The sequence below is a fragment of the Cololabis saira genome, chromosome 22 (genome assembly GCF_033807715.1).
Source record: "Cololabis saira isolate AMF1-May2022 chromosome 22, fColSai1.1, whole genome shotgun sequence".
Taxonomy (NCBI): Eukaryota; Metazoa; Chordata; class Actinopteri; order Beloniformes; family Belonidae; genus Cololabis; species Cololabis saira.
The window spans coordinates 21,798,290-21,813,234 of record NC_084608.1 but is presented as its reverse complement, the minus strand read 5'-3'; the positions used below and the strand labels follow the sequence as shown (position 1 = coordinate 21,813,234).

At 42.3% G+C, this 14,945-nt stretch overlaps 1 protein-coding gene across 1 annotated transcript in view; it reads left to right on the top strand.

Annotated features, from left to right (window-relative positions):
* The window catches only part of chmp5b (charged multivesicular body protein 5b), a 76,023-nt gene that overhangs the window by 39,583 nt on the left and 21,495 nt on the right, over positions 1-14,945 (top strand). The gene's annotated exons all lie outside the window — the stretch shown is intronic.

The window sequence follows — 14,945 nt, the reverse complement described above, 5'->3', positions numbered from 1 at the left end:
CACACACTGCATTGAAGGGAGCGTTTGATTTATTGTTCACGTAACATTACTTTTATTTTTTCACAACCAAACCACGCACTTTATTTATGTCATTTGCAACAAGCAAGGACAAAAAATAAATGATTCCACCAAAATTCCAGAGATTTTTGTGGTTGGCTGACACATTACCAGCATATTTCAAATATGTCAAACCATTCAAAAGTTATAGTCAGAAAATATGGACAACCAATCAGAAGAAGGGGCGGGGCTAATTCAGGCCAATGAAGGTCAAGGACTCCATAAAGAATCTGATGACACCACCCACAACTCTCTATGTCAAACCATTCCAAAGTTATAGCAGAAAATCGGGACAACCAATCAGAAGAAGGGGCGGGGCTAATTAAGGCCAACGAAGCTTAAGAACTCATTACAGAGTCCCATGACACCACCCACGACTTCCTATGTCAAACCATTAAAAAGTTATAGCAGAAAAAAGGGACAACCAATCAGAAAAAGGGGCGGGGCTAATTCAGGCCAATGAAGGTCAAGGACTCCATAAAGAATCTGATGACACCAGCCACCACTCTCTATGTCAAACCATTCCAAAGTTATAGCAGAAAATCGGGACAACCAATCAGAAGAAGGGGCGGGGCTAATTAAGGCCAACGAAGCTCAAGGACTCCATAACGAATCTGATGACACCACCCACGACTCTCTATCTCAAACCATTCAAAAGTTATAGCAGAAAATCGGGACAACCAATCAGAAGAAGGGGCGGGGCTAATTAAGGCCAACGAAGCTCAAGGACTCCATACAGAGTCCCATGACACCACCCACAACTTCCTATGTCAAACCATTCAAAAGTTATGGCAGAGAAAAGTATTCTAGGGGGCGCTGTTGAGCCGTTAGGCCACGCCCATTAATGCAAACCATGAAATATCAAATTTATCGCCAAGTCTGTCTTGCATGCCAAATTTGGTGACTTTTGGAGAACTATCAAATATGGACCAATCAGATTTCAAAATGGCCGACTTCCTGTTCGGTTTCGGCCATGGCTCCAAGAGACTTTTCTTTAAGTTGTGCCATGATACAGGAGTGTAGCGATTTTCGTGCATGTACATCAAACCGTATTGTGGGGCTTGAGGCACAAAGTTTTCCGGGGGGCGCTGTTGAGCCATTTTGCCACGCCCATTAATGCAAACCATGAAATATCAAATTTATCACCAGGCCTGGCTTGCGTGCCAAATTTGGTGCCTTTTGGGGAACTATCAAATATGGACCAATCAGATGAAGGGGGGGTACGCTTGTTGGCGCCTAGCGTCGCCACGGTAACACTTTTGAAAGAGAAAAGTAATGCGTGTAGTCGCAGGATGGAGACCCACATTTTGATGTATAACACATCTGGGTCCACGATACGGTTCGGGCCGTATTAATTCTCGAAGGAATGACATAAATTGCTCCAAAATTACGCGATTAATTCAGAATGTTCAAAATGGCCGACTTCCTGTTCGGTTTCGGCCACGGCGTCAAGAGACTTTTCTTTAAGTTGTGTACTGATACAGGTGTGTAGCGATTTTCGTTCATGTACGTCAAAGCGTATTATGGGGCTTGAGGCGCAAAGTTTTTTCTGTCTGAACCAATCAGATGAAGGGTGGGCACGCTTTTTGGTGTCTAGCGTCGCCACGGTAACGCTTTTGAAAGAGAAAAGTAATGCGTGGTGTCGGAGGACGGTGACGCACATTTTGATGTATAACACACTTGGGGGCACGTTACGGTTCGGGCCGTATTAACTGCCGAAGGAAGGCATACATTTCGCCAAAATGACACGATTAATTCAAAATGGCCGACTTCCTGTTCGGTTTCTCGACATGACGCCCAGAGACTTTTCTTTAAGTTGCGCCATGATACAGGTCTGTACCGATTTTCGTGCATGTACAACAAACCGCATTGTGGGGCTTGAGGCACAAAGTTTTCAAGGGGGCGCTGTTGAGCCATTTTGCCACACCCATTAATGCAAACCATTAAATATCAAATTTTTCGCCAGGCCTGACTTGCATGCAAAATTTGGTGACTTTTTGGGCACGTTTAGGGGGCCAAAAAGGCCTTCCTTTTGTCAGAACAATAAGAAGAAGAAGAAGAAGAAGAAGAAGAACTAGAAAATTTCACGAAATTTTGACATGGGCATGCCCTACGGCCCATTCGACCCCTCCAGCTGCTTTGGTTTAGGGCTGTAGTGGTTGTGTTCGGGGTGGTTCTATGTCAGTTTGAGGTGTTTACAGTTGTATTGCATTCATTCCTGTGCTCCCAATAGTTATTAAAGGTGTGCGCTTTTTGGCGTCTAGCGCCCCCCACGGTGACACTTTTGACTGAAAAAAGTAATGCCCATCGAGGCAACATGGAGACGCATCTAACGATGTATGCCATGCATGGGTGCACGTTGCGGTTCAGGCTACATTAATGGATAGGTTTTTGTTTCACCGTGGTAAAAAAATCCCATCCGAATGAATGGGGCCATTTGGCATGGATTTTGACATAAAATTTCCTTAAATCCCAGCTTCATGAAATTTGAATATGTTGACGGCCACAGCGTGCCGAGTCGGGGAACATTTGTACGATGTCTCTACGATAATCTGTCGCCTAGCAACAAGCGTCCAAAGTCAAATGGAAATTTAAAAAAAAAATGAAAGGTCAATATCGCAAAAATTTTAATAATTGGCATAATGAGCTTGTACGGCCCGTTAGTGCCAATCGGGCCGAGTGTTTGAAAGTTTGAACGATGTCTCTACGATAAAGTTCGACCGAGCAATAAGCGTCTGAATTTTTGCCTTTTTTTTTGCTTTATGGCATCTAGCGTTGCCACGGTAACACTTTTGACTGAGAAAAGTAATGCCCATCGAGGCACGATGGAGACGCATCCAACGATATATGCCATGCATGGGTGCACATTCCGGTTCGGGCAGCATTAACAGATTGTTTATTCACATGGTCCCCCATACAAATGCATTGGTTTTTGTTGCCATGGTAACAAGCCCCATAGGATAGAATGGGACAATTTGGCTTTAATATCTCAAAAGCTGTAAACGACAGCGTAATGAGACCTCAGTATGTTGTAGTCCACATCAACCTGAGTCTTTTAACGTTGGAACCAAGTCTCTGCGATACCGCGTTGCCGCGCAACAAGCATCCGAAGTTCCGTTAGCATCAAAATGAACAATGTGGAATATCTCAAAAACCGTAATAGCAAGCATGACGAGACTAAAATATGTTGCAGTACAAAGCGTCCCGGGTTGGTCAATGTTGTAATGATGTCTGTACGATAAACCGTTGCCTAGCAACAAGCGTCCAAAATAAAAGTGATTTTTTTTTTAAATTGAAAGTTAAATATCGCAAAAACCGTAATAACTAGAATGATGAAGTTGTATGGTCCTTTAAAGACTATCGGGCCGAGTGTTTCAAAGTTTGAACGATGTCTCTACGATAAAGTTCGGCCGAGCAATAAGCGCGGGAATTTTCGCCTTTTTTTTTGCTTTTTAGCAACTAGCGTTGCCATGGTAACCCCTATTACTGAGAAAAGTAATGCCCATCGAATCACGATGGAGACGCATCCAACGATGTATGCCATGCATGGGTGCACGTTGCGGTTCGGGCCGTATTAATGGACGAAAAAAAGTGCGGAATAATAAGAATAATAACTAGAAAATTTCATGAAATTTTGATATGGGCATGCCCTACCGCCCATTCGACCCCTCTCGCTGCTTTGGTTTGGGGCTGTAGTGGTTGTGTTTGGGCGGTTCTATGTCAATTTGAGGTGTTTACGGTTGTATTGCATTCATTCCTGTGCTCCCAATAGCTAATAATGGGGTGCGCTTTTTGGCATCTAGCGCCCCCCACGGTGACACTTTTGACTGAAAAAAGTAATGCCCATCGAGGCAACATGGAGACGCATCTAACGGTGTATGCCATTCATGGGTGCACGTTCCGGTTCAGTCTACGTTAATGGATAGGTTTTTTTTCACCATGGTAAAAAAATCCCATCCGAATGAATGGGGCCATTTGTCATGGATTTTGACAAAAGATTTCCTTAAATCACAGCTTCATGAAATTTGAATATGTTGAAGTCCACAGCGTGCCGAGTCTGAGAACCTTTGTATGATGTCTCTACGATAATCTGTTGCCTAGCAACAAGCATCCAAAGTCAAATGGAAATAAAAAAAGAAAAAGAAAGGTCAATATCGCAAAAATTGTAATAATTGGCATAATGAGCTTGTACGGTCCGTTAGTGCCAATCGGGCCGAGTGTTTGAAAGTTTGAACGATGTCTCTACGATAATGTTCGACCAAGCTATAAGTGTGCGAATTTTCGCCTTTTTTTTTTGCTTTATGGCATCTAGCGTTGCCACGTTAACACTTTTGACTGAGAAAAGTAATGCCCAATTAGGCACGATGGAGACGCATCCAACGATGTATGCCATCTATGGGTGCACGTTCCGGTTCGGGCAGCATTAACAGATTGTTTATTCACATGGTCCCCCATACAAATGCATTGGTTTTTGTTGCCATGGTAACAAGCCCCATAGGATAGAATGGGACAATTTGGCTTCAATATCTCAAAAGCTGTAAACGACAGCGTAATGAGACCTCAGTATGTTGTAGTCCACATCAAGCTGAGTATTTTAACGTTGAATCAAAGTCTCTACGATATCGCGTTGCCGCACAACAAGCGTCCAAAATTCCGTCAGCATCAAAATGAACAAAGTGGAATACCTCAAAAACCGTAATAGCAAGCATGACGAGACTAAAATATGTTGCAGTACAAAGCGTCCCGGGTTTGTCAATGTTGTAATGATGTCTGTACGATAAACCGTTGCCTAGCAACAAGCGTCCAAAGTAAAAGGGATTTTTTTTTTAAATTGAAAGTTAAATATCGCAAAAACCGTAATAACTAGAATGATGAAGTTGTATGGTCCTTTAAAGACTATCGGGCCGAGTGTTTCAAAGTTTGAACGATGTCTCTACGATAAAGTTCGGCCGAGCAATAAGCGCGGGAATTTTCGCCTTTTTTTTTGCTTTTTGGCAACTAGCGTTGCCACGGTAACCCCTATTACTGAGAAAAGTAATACCCATCGAATCACGATGGAGACGCATCCAACGATGTATGCCATGCATGGGTGCACGTTGCGGTTCGGGCCGTATTAACGGACGAAAAAAAGTGCGGAATAAGAATAATAAGAAAAGGGAAACCTTTTCTGTATACCAATATATCGCCTTCATTTTCATGTTTTTCCTCATTTTTTCGGGCGTGTTTTAGTTTTTGGGGATTTTTTTTTTCCACATCCGAGCGGGGTCATGCTGTACACCCGCTGATGTGACGTGGGACTTTTGCGACTTTAGCTTGTTAGCAAAATGCTAGCAACATTGCCCTTTGGGCCATTCTGGACGATTGCAATATGGTCATGCCATTACTTGGCATGCCCATAATAATAAGAAAAGGGAAACCTTTTCTAGATACTAATATATCGCCTTCATTTTCATGTTTTTCCTCATTTTTTCGGCCGTGTTTTACTTTTTGGGGATTTTTTTTTCCACATCAGTGCGGGGTCATGCTGTACACCCGCTGGTGCGCAGTGGGACTTTTGCGACTTTAGCATGCTAGCAGCATTGCCCTTTGGGCCATTCTGGACGATTGCAATATGGTCATGCCACTACTTGGCATGCCCATAATAATTCCTGCAATTACAATAGGGCCTTCGCACTGCAAGTGCTCGGGCCCTAATTAACAGAAGGTAATGCCAGGTGAGATGCGTTAAGCCAAAACCACTAACCCCTATTGCCTGAGGTTGGCCAATGAGGATATGAGGAAGAACCACCTCACACAAGTTTCTCGTGTCCTCATTACAAAACATATCGACATGCTGCACATGTCTATGGATTCCCAGCAGCACAGTTTCTGAGAGAAAAGTTCATTAGAGGGTCGTCAATACAGCCTCAAAGGTCAGAAGCTTCGATCTCCTCTCCCTTCCTCAAGAGGACCGACAGCATGCTGAGATCGCTCACCTGGTCACTTCCTGCTTAAAGTGCTGCCCTCCTGCAGCTAAATATCAACATAAAAGCAGGGAAAGGTCTATTTACATAACAGTCTATTAGTAATATGATACAATGCCAACTGAATGAAAAAAGGTTTTTAATGTTGTAAGATGTGTTTTATTTGTACTTCATTAACTTATCCATGAAGATATAAACGGAGATTCGATCACAACTTATGGCAAATTAATGCAGTAGACCAGTAAACTCCAGAAGGTTCACATACTTTTTTTCTTGCCATTAAATAACTGACAACTTTAGTACCAGTCTGCAAATGAACGCATTTTACTTTACTGGATGATTGCTTTAATATATCACATCCTAGCTGTTCTGCTAAAGGCCATTCATGACATATTTACTCAATATGTGTCAGAGAGTAAAGATTGTTGTGCTTATCTATAATTTACACCTTTTGTACATGGGGAAATATCTCTCGCGTAGTAACAACCCAACGATTGTCTCTAAGTAAATAGAGCTATACAACAACTCGCAGTATAGATTGTTTTATCACCACAGAAAATCTGTCCAAAAGTAAATGGTCTTGCTCCGAGAGCCTTTTAAACTTTTGATTGGCTTCACAAAGCAGTTTTTAGTGTTTTTAATTTGCATACCAATAACTGCAGAGGTAGCCAATTAGCTGTTGCCCTCCCATCCCTCCCATGCTTCAGCACGCGACAGTCTGAACCAGAGCAACGCTGCTGAGCACCAAAGACCAAGTCATGTAATCATCATTCAAAAATGTGCTGAATTGATACGTCATTTTCTTCCTGAGTCGAAGCTTTAACCATCACAAGTGACCTTTGTTGTTTTGAAGTTCAGTATTGATCTAGCAGCATTAAAGGCACCCTGTGTAAGTGTGACCTGTCTAGACCAGATAAATAAATAATGAATATGGTAAATATATAAACCCCATCTTAAAATGTCCAGATTACGGCAGAGAACATAGTTGCAGCCTGGTACACAAACAGTTTGGGCCTTCATTCAGACAGCTGTATTGCTATGGTGTCAACAAGTTACCTGTCACTTTAACTACTCAGCTTTTCAGGCTTGACTTATGAGCTGTGATAAAAGATAAACCACCTAACAGAGCATAAGAACATTTATTTCGGAGATAATATAGTTTCTTGTGCAGGTAATTGCAGTAACAAACTTGCTCTGGGCTGGTCTAAAACGGTCCAGAGGGCTTTTATATAGCTAAGCTACGCCACAGCGGCTCCCAGGAGCCACGTTTGACCCTGACCGAAGGGTGCTTGCCAGGGCTGGCTGGAGGACAGCCGACTGGACAGCCACCGGCTTGACAGCTGCTAGCCCTGACAGCTGCTGGCTCAAAAACCTTCATCCCTGGACCCCATCACATTAGCACAGAAGCTAAGCAGCTGGAAGCAGCTGGAAGCAGCAGCCTTCCTCCCCGGTTGAAGGCTTCTGGTCAGGGTTGACCAGAGGATGGCCAGCCCAACAGTAGCAGCTGCTTCCTTTTGCAGCAGCCGGGTGACCACAGATCTAATCAGGGCTTGGTCAAATCGATCAGAATGAATGTAAAGTAACATTATAGTTAGTTAACTTGAGGCAATTGAAGTTAGGTGGGTGTGTTCAAACCAGCTCGCTGACTTACTCGTTCTACCCATTTGTCTATTTTTGGAGGATTCAGATCCTGCCAATGTGGCATCCTCCTAAGGTTGCCAACTCCCTGCAAAATAAATAAGGGACACCTCATCGGCAGGGCCGGCCAACCTGATTGCCTTCACCCTTCCTGACGTGGTGAAGTTTTTTTAGCCAATATTTTTGTGAGTGAAACGATTTTTTAACTATTTGACTCGAACCTGAATTGAATTAGATGCATATTTTTGAATGCCATGATACAGTGGCCGACAAGGCCCAAACGCACTGCAACGGCCTAATGCGTCTCAGTTAAGGAAAACGGCTTCAAGTACAGAAACGATTCAAATTCACAAACTCAAAATGAGGTACAAAAAAAGGAACGTGGTGCAAATGAAAAAACGTGCTGCAAAAAACAAAGACAAATGCAGCATCATCAAACGCGCTGCAAATAGAGAAACGATGCAAAGCACAAAACGATATGAAACAAGAAACCATCTTCAAAAGAAAAACGCTTCATAACCGGTTACCAAACCTGCAGGGGGCGCTCTCAGCGTAACAGCTCAATGGACAGACACACGGGATGTAGAGAGAGACCGAACAGCTGACTGTAACGTTAAAATATAATAAAGAAACATCTCGTAATGTACAGCGTTGTACAGTGATATAAACCACATTATATCACATTACCGTTCCCGCTGTATGTTTAAACCATGGATGTAAACACTGTGGTTCAGTGACTGTAGGCTACAGTTGTAGTAAAACAGAAAAAAATAACTTATGAACTCAACAGCTCAATCCCATTTTCCATTGGCATTTCATGACTATTTTTTGACTCTCAGTAATACGGGACAAAGCGCGTCCCTTTTCAGCTCCATACGGGACACGTACTTTAGTTTATAAATACGGAACGATTCCGTTTTTCAAGGGACGGTTGGCAACCCTACATCCTCCAGATTCAGATTCAGATTCAGATTACTTTATTAGCCATTTGTGTAAACACATAGGAATTTGTTACGGTGGGAGCAGAGTACGCATTTAGTATATTTAGAGCCTGGCTGAGATGAGACTGGTTAAAGTCTCCCAAAACTACAGCAAAACTGTCCAGGTGGCTGCGTTCAGCGCTCGACAGCTGTTCTGCCGGTGTGTCTACTGCTGCGGTGACGTCGTCAGCATCCGGAGGAACTGAAGGCAGTTGTCTCCTAGATCCCTGACAACTGCCTTCAGAGTTCGTCCAGTTGTTTTTGTACATTTTATGTGCTTTCCCAATAGCCATATGTCATATTTGCAACCGTTAATGTAGAAATATATTACTATTGACCTTTATTTAACTAGGGAACGAAACTCTTGAGGTTCAAAATCTCTTTTTCAAGTGTGCGCTGACCAAGACGGGCAGCAGTTAAGCACATGAGTTACAAACACATATAATAACAACTATATAAACATAAGATATGCACAAAAGCACCACAAAACAACGTCATCAAAGACTACCTACATAAAGGCCTAAAATTACCATTCGTTTTCAGACGTTTAAAAGTTTCAAAGGACATTAATACATACATTGACAGCAGTAACTTAACCTTCTTAACAATGTAAAAGTAACACTGGAAGTTGTGCATCATATTTCATTCTGCTTCAGAGAAAAGCAACGTCAATGCTGGATTGATTTTGATTTTCTTTATTAACCTTCTTTTGGACTCCGATTGTTTTTAGAAGAGCTGCTGCTGGGGGTAAGGCAGCCTGTTTGGCCGAAGGTTCAACCACATTTATCTTATCCATGTTCTTACCGGACTGATAATCTCAATATGATGACAAAAAGAGTTCCTCTTGACCCAAATGAACTTCTTCCTGTGACTGAATGATGGCAGTTATTTGATTGTTTTTGTTGTTTGTTTTTTTTAACAATTTAAAGCATAATTCTTACTTATGGTTCCTTTTTAGAGAACATTACAACCACAGTCCAGCTGTGAGTCTCCAAGAGGGTGATAAAGTGACGAGTGAAAGCTAATTGGATCACTCCAAGTCCTGGATGCAAAAACTAGTGGGGACCCACATGGCACCCAGCAGACAACTATCATTTAAATTTCAGTGCCAAGTAATTTTATGTTGTTAATTTTATGTTATTAATAATCTTGACCACAAGAGATGTTGAAGCAGGGCCTTTTGTACTACAAATTGTAACAACGTCTCTTCTACCAGCAGGATTTTTGTAATTTGAGTTGAGTTGTCATTCTTTATCTGATGCCATCTATTTCTATTCACAGCTGCAGTCTATCCCAGCAACATTCATCACATTCATCTCTTTCTCCTCCTAGAAAACCCTGAGGATGCTGTTACACTGTTCATGTGCAAGCCCCCCCCCCCGTTCAAACCTTTCACCCTGTTGTTTCTGAGCCCCGGGATGAATGTGAGGGGCATCTGTGCGCTTGTTCCAGTGATACCTGAGGATAAAGATGAAGGAAAAGTCACTGAATTTCATTTATCGACAAGCAAAGCTATAAAATCTCTTGCGCCGCAGATGACAAATGAAGTAATTCATTTGCAAAGCCTTCAGAGGCCCATTTTAAGCTGCGCTGCCGCAACAAAACTAAACATTCTGATTAACATATAAAGAAAAAATGCCACGATTAAATAATATACATTCATCAACTCATGTAAGAAGATAAATACATTCAAAACCGCTTCTATTTTCTTAAAGGATGGTAAAACGGTTCGTGCAAGTGCATGAAAAATAAATGGCAGATTCCTGACCAGAGTGAAAAAAAAAAGTATAGAAAGCAGATTTGAGCTTATTTCTTAAAATATGAATCAGCATTAGGACTTTTTAAATTGTTCTTCCTGTTCTTCTTCTTTTATGCTAGAATGACCTTTGGTTTTTCATGAATTTCACCCAAATTACTGGCTTAAGCTCACATATCCCCGACCTCCTTAGAGCCTCCAGCGCTCAACAAATGAGATCCTTTCATGTCTTCTTGTAGTTGACTTCTGACTGCCCCCACTACGAGGACACGATGTGGATGAATCATCATCTGGCCCCACGTATATAAAAGAAAGACCCGAGGCTGTCGGATGTAAACATTTATGTTTCTTATTGTTAGATTTGAGCCGCTGCAGCCTGAGGAGGTTTGTTCTCTGCAATGCAAATGAAGAATATAATAACAAAATGTACAAAACGGCCATTTTCATTAGTTTTGAAATTCAAAAAGACACAGATTGTATAGGAAACTGCATGAATACATTATAGAGCTATTTTTGCAGAATTACTTGGAACACATAATGTGACTTGAATGACAGGCAATTAAGCTCGTTTTCATTAATAGCTGCTAGAGTTTACCAGTTTCCCTGTCCATTCAACTGACAATGAAGAGAAATATTTAACTGTTTAACTGCCACCAGGTTACTGAAGTGGTTTCGTTCAGTCTGAGCCCATCAGGCAGGTTCCATGTATGGAGGTGTGACCACCAGCTGCTGGCCAACAAGCCTCCCCCAGGCCCGACTCCAGGCCCGACTCCAGGCCCGACTCCAGGCCCGACTCCAGGCTGGGTCCTCGGTGGCCTACTGTACAACCAGACCAGAGATATTCAGCTTCTTGATTTCTTTCGCTCCAGGTGGGAGTTGGATGACCCTGACTTATGTCTCTGATTCTGTTTGTGACTTTCATAAACAAAATGTCCAGGCGCAGTCAAGGAGCAGAAGGGGTTTGGTTCAAAGGTCTGATAGGTTTCCAGCTTTTAATTTCGGAAAGGATGTGTTTCTTTCTGTTGGCTTCATTGAGTCATGATATCCTGTGGTTCTTTGTCAAAATGTGGACTTTGTGGACTGAGTTTGTGAGTATCTTCCTCCTCACCACAACACACCAGTACAGCCAAAAGACAAGACTTCCTGTTCACCAGTCATTCTGTGTTCATATACCCCCATCTATGAATTGTTGATAGTGAATGAAAGAATAAGACTGCAGATAAGACTGCAGTTTTGCCGCCCAGGAGGGATTCGGGGTAAAGGTGAGATGCTTCGGGTATCTGGTGAGGATGCTTCCCAGATGTCTCCCAGAGGAGCTGCTGATTTGACATTCACCTGTGATTGTTTTCATTGCATTTCAACTTTTAAATCTGTTAAAATATTTTCACTCTTAGTATTTTTCCCAAGTTTTCTTTGCAAATGTCTAAAGCAGCTAAATCATTTATATCTGTGCTACACAGCATTTTGGATCTGCTTTAAAAAGAATGGCTGTCAGCATCAGTCTCGTACATTGAGCAGCTGCTTTCTGTTGAGATTTAATGACGGTTTAATGAGACACCACAGTAGACTTGTTATCTGTGGAGAAAATGCCATCACTTATCTCTTAGAGTCGAGCTTATAAAATCATTTGAGCCACATTTTCTAGCCGGTAAAGGCAGTTTCTGGAAACAAATTAACGTCACACATCCGTGCAACTCTGCCATCCAGCATTCCTCACCAGCTATCATAACACTTATTCCACCAACAACCTGAAGTGCCAGAGTTGCCGGACAAAGAAGATTCGTTTTTCGGCAGCCTCACTGCAGGGGATTCTTTTTAAAAAGAAAGCTGTGCTCAATACATCAAGTTAGAGAGGCTTGTAGATTTTAAAACAATCGGTATATACAGAAATGCTTTTACAATAGAAAAACTGAACAGTGGTTTAAGCAGGAGGCTACAGTCCTCCTGCAGTGGTCAAAGGTTCGAGTCCCGGCCTGCGGCCCTTTGCTGCATATTGTCCTCATTCTTTCTCTCTACCCACTTCCTGTCTACAACTTGAATAAAGTCCACTAGAGCCACAAAAAAATATTTTCGAAAAAGAAAGAATGAACTCTTGAACATCTCCTGAACAAGTGGCTTCAGACTTCCAAACTGTAATTGCATAAGATTTTATTATTTGTCTCGCAATGATATGAAACATTCTTGCAGTAGGTTAGAGGCTGACAAGCATTAAAGTCTTGCATGGGATTACATGCAAACATGAAGTATTTCTGAAAAAAATGTGGAAAGAGTGGCAAGTCCTCTTTGTGGTCACAGGTGTCTCGAAGTTGGTCCCTGCTGGTATTTGCTGGTAGGAGTGGAGGATGAGGGGTGGAGGGTCTTTGGTGATGGAGTCTGCCTCTTATTATTTGGGTTCTGTTTTTGTAACCACGTGCCTCTGAAGGACTAAAGCTTGAGTGGTGAGTGCAGCCGCTCTCATGGAGATCTGGAGGTTTTTTCCTTCTTTTTCTCTGATGTTGCACCATAATGCAGATTCTGATGTGAAAACTTTTCATCTTCCTAACAAGCACCTTTTTGAGGATCAAAGATGCATGTTGTGTATTGTCTACCTGTGTCTCCGGGTAGGGATTTCAACCCGTTCCACCAACTGCCCCTCCAACTTGAGAGGCTCAGAAATGCTGTTGGCTGTCAGATGGTGTCTTGGTTTATTATACATCTCTTCTCCGATTGTCGATGTGTAATTTATATAGACTGTTTAACAACAAGACAAACCAATAGTTTTACTGAAGACCGGTTTTTAAGTCCATTTTGTCAGGACTCTGGATGATGTCATCAAAAGATGGGCAAATTGTAATGCAAGTAATGCTAACTGTTGTTTACTTAAAGGGAAAGTTCGGTTTTTTACAACCTGGACCTTATTTCTGGCATTTTTTATGGTTGTATACTCACCCAGAGGTGTTTGGTGTCATTTGGAGTCCTTCGGAAGATATTAGGAGTTTTTTGCGAGCCGCTTCTCCATGTAACGGTAGTGAACGGGGGCACCGCGGGACACAGACTCATGACGTCATCTGTGTGCGCGCATCCCAGACACAGCTCCGTGTACAGCTGGAGTTCGCTACTGTTAGTTTACTGTTAGTTATTTGAAGCATGTCTGAATATTTGTCAAATTCTGAGGTTGTGGACGACGACTTTGAATATAATGGACGTCCTTACCGTTTTGAGCCGGAGTATACGGCTGAAGAGCTCACTGAACGGAGGACAGAGTGCGCGCACAGAGATGACGTCATGAGTTCAGAGGTCTTGTTTACAAACTGATTTATTTGTTACACAGACAACCCCGGATGAAGACAACAGGTCCTGGAAGCAGATCTAGTGATTCATAAAAGAAATGAAGAGTTTCGCGGCAATCATGTGTTATTTAGACGCTGCATCGTCTGTGTCCCGCTGTGCCCCATTCGCTACCGTTATATGGAGAAGCGGCTCGCAAAAAACTCCTAATATTTTCCGAAGGACTCCAAATGACACCAAACACCTCTGGGTGAGTATACAACCATAAAAAATGCCAGAAATAAGGTCCAGGTTGTAAAAAACCGAACTTTCCCTTTAAGTTCATCCATCTTCATTTCAGATGTTCCTAACATAATTACATTTCACACAATTATCTTACTACTGGAGCTGAAGCAAGGATGGTCAAAGCTCGGTCCCCACGGAGTTCATGTCCTAGTGGAGATTCTGTGTGAAGGTAACTTGCTAACCTTTTTGCCAGCAGTCTTGTGAGTGAACCTGCACTCATTGGTGGGTGACTCAGATAGAGGGTCTGGCCGCTTCCACATCCAGACGCTGACGAGTGAGAGGAGCCGTCGAACCTCGGGGTCAGACGGGGTCAGGGTTGAAGGTAGCTGCTCCCTGTTTCATCCCAGGATCCTCACACATAAACCCAAAGTCTTTCAAATCAATTAACAAGACAAAAAGCCATATTATTTTTAAGATATGCATAATTTTGCTCTGCTGGGTCTTTATTCACAGCTCAGAAGTGAAGTCATTGTATATAGACCTACACTAACAGACAGCAATACATCTGTCACTGAGAGAAAATAAATTATTTACACATTTTTATTTATGCATGTTTTACCTGATGATACAATCATTGATGTGAACTATTGTAGTCTATTTTGGAGTTCCAGTCTGTAAATATGTTCATTTCTGCTGTAAAATTGAACATGGAGATTGGCTGGCTTTTAGAGCAAACCTAGTGGTCATTTGAGGAACTGCGTGCTTTGGAATTTGGTGTTTTACAGCTTCAGATGTCAAGAGAGGACAGGAATCCAAACTTATTTGCTGATTTTGCAGTCATAGATATGGGAGACAGTAAGACCTAGAGGAGGCTTCCTAAAACGAATCAATTAAATGCTTTGAATACATTTGCAACCGAGATCTGTGCTGTTTTAAAAGCACCCATACAGTAAAGTCATGGGTCATCCTGCTTGCTGGTTGGCCAGTTTAATTCCTCCCCATGTTGGACCTGAGCCATATATCATCTCCCCTATTCGTCCCTGAGTTGCTCTGTGTCCA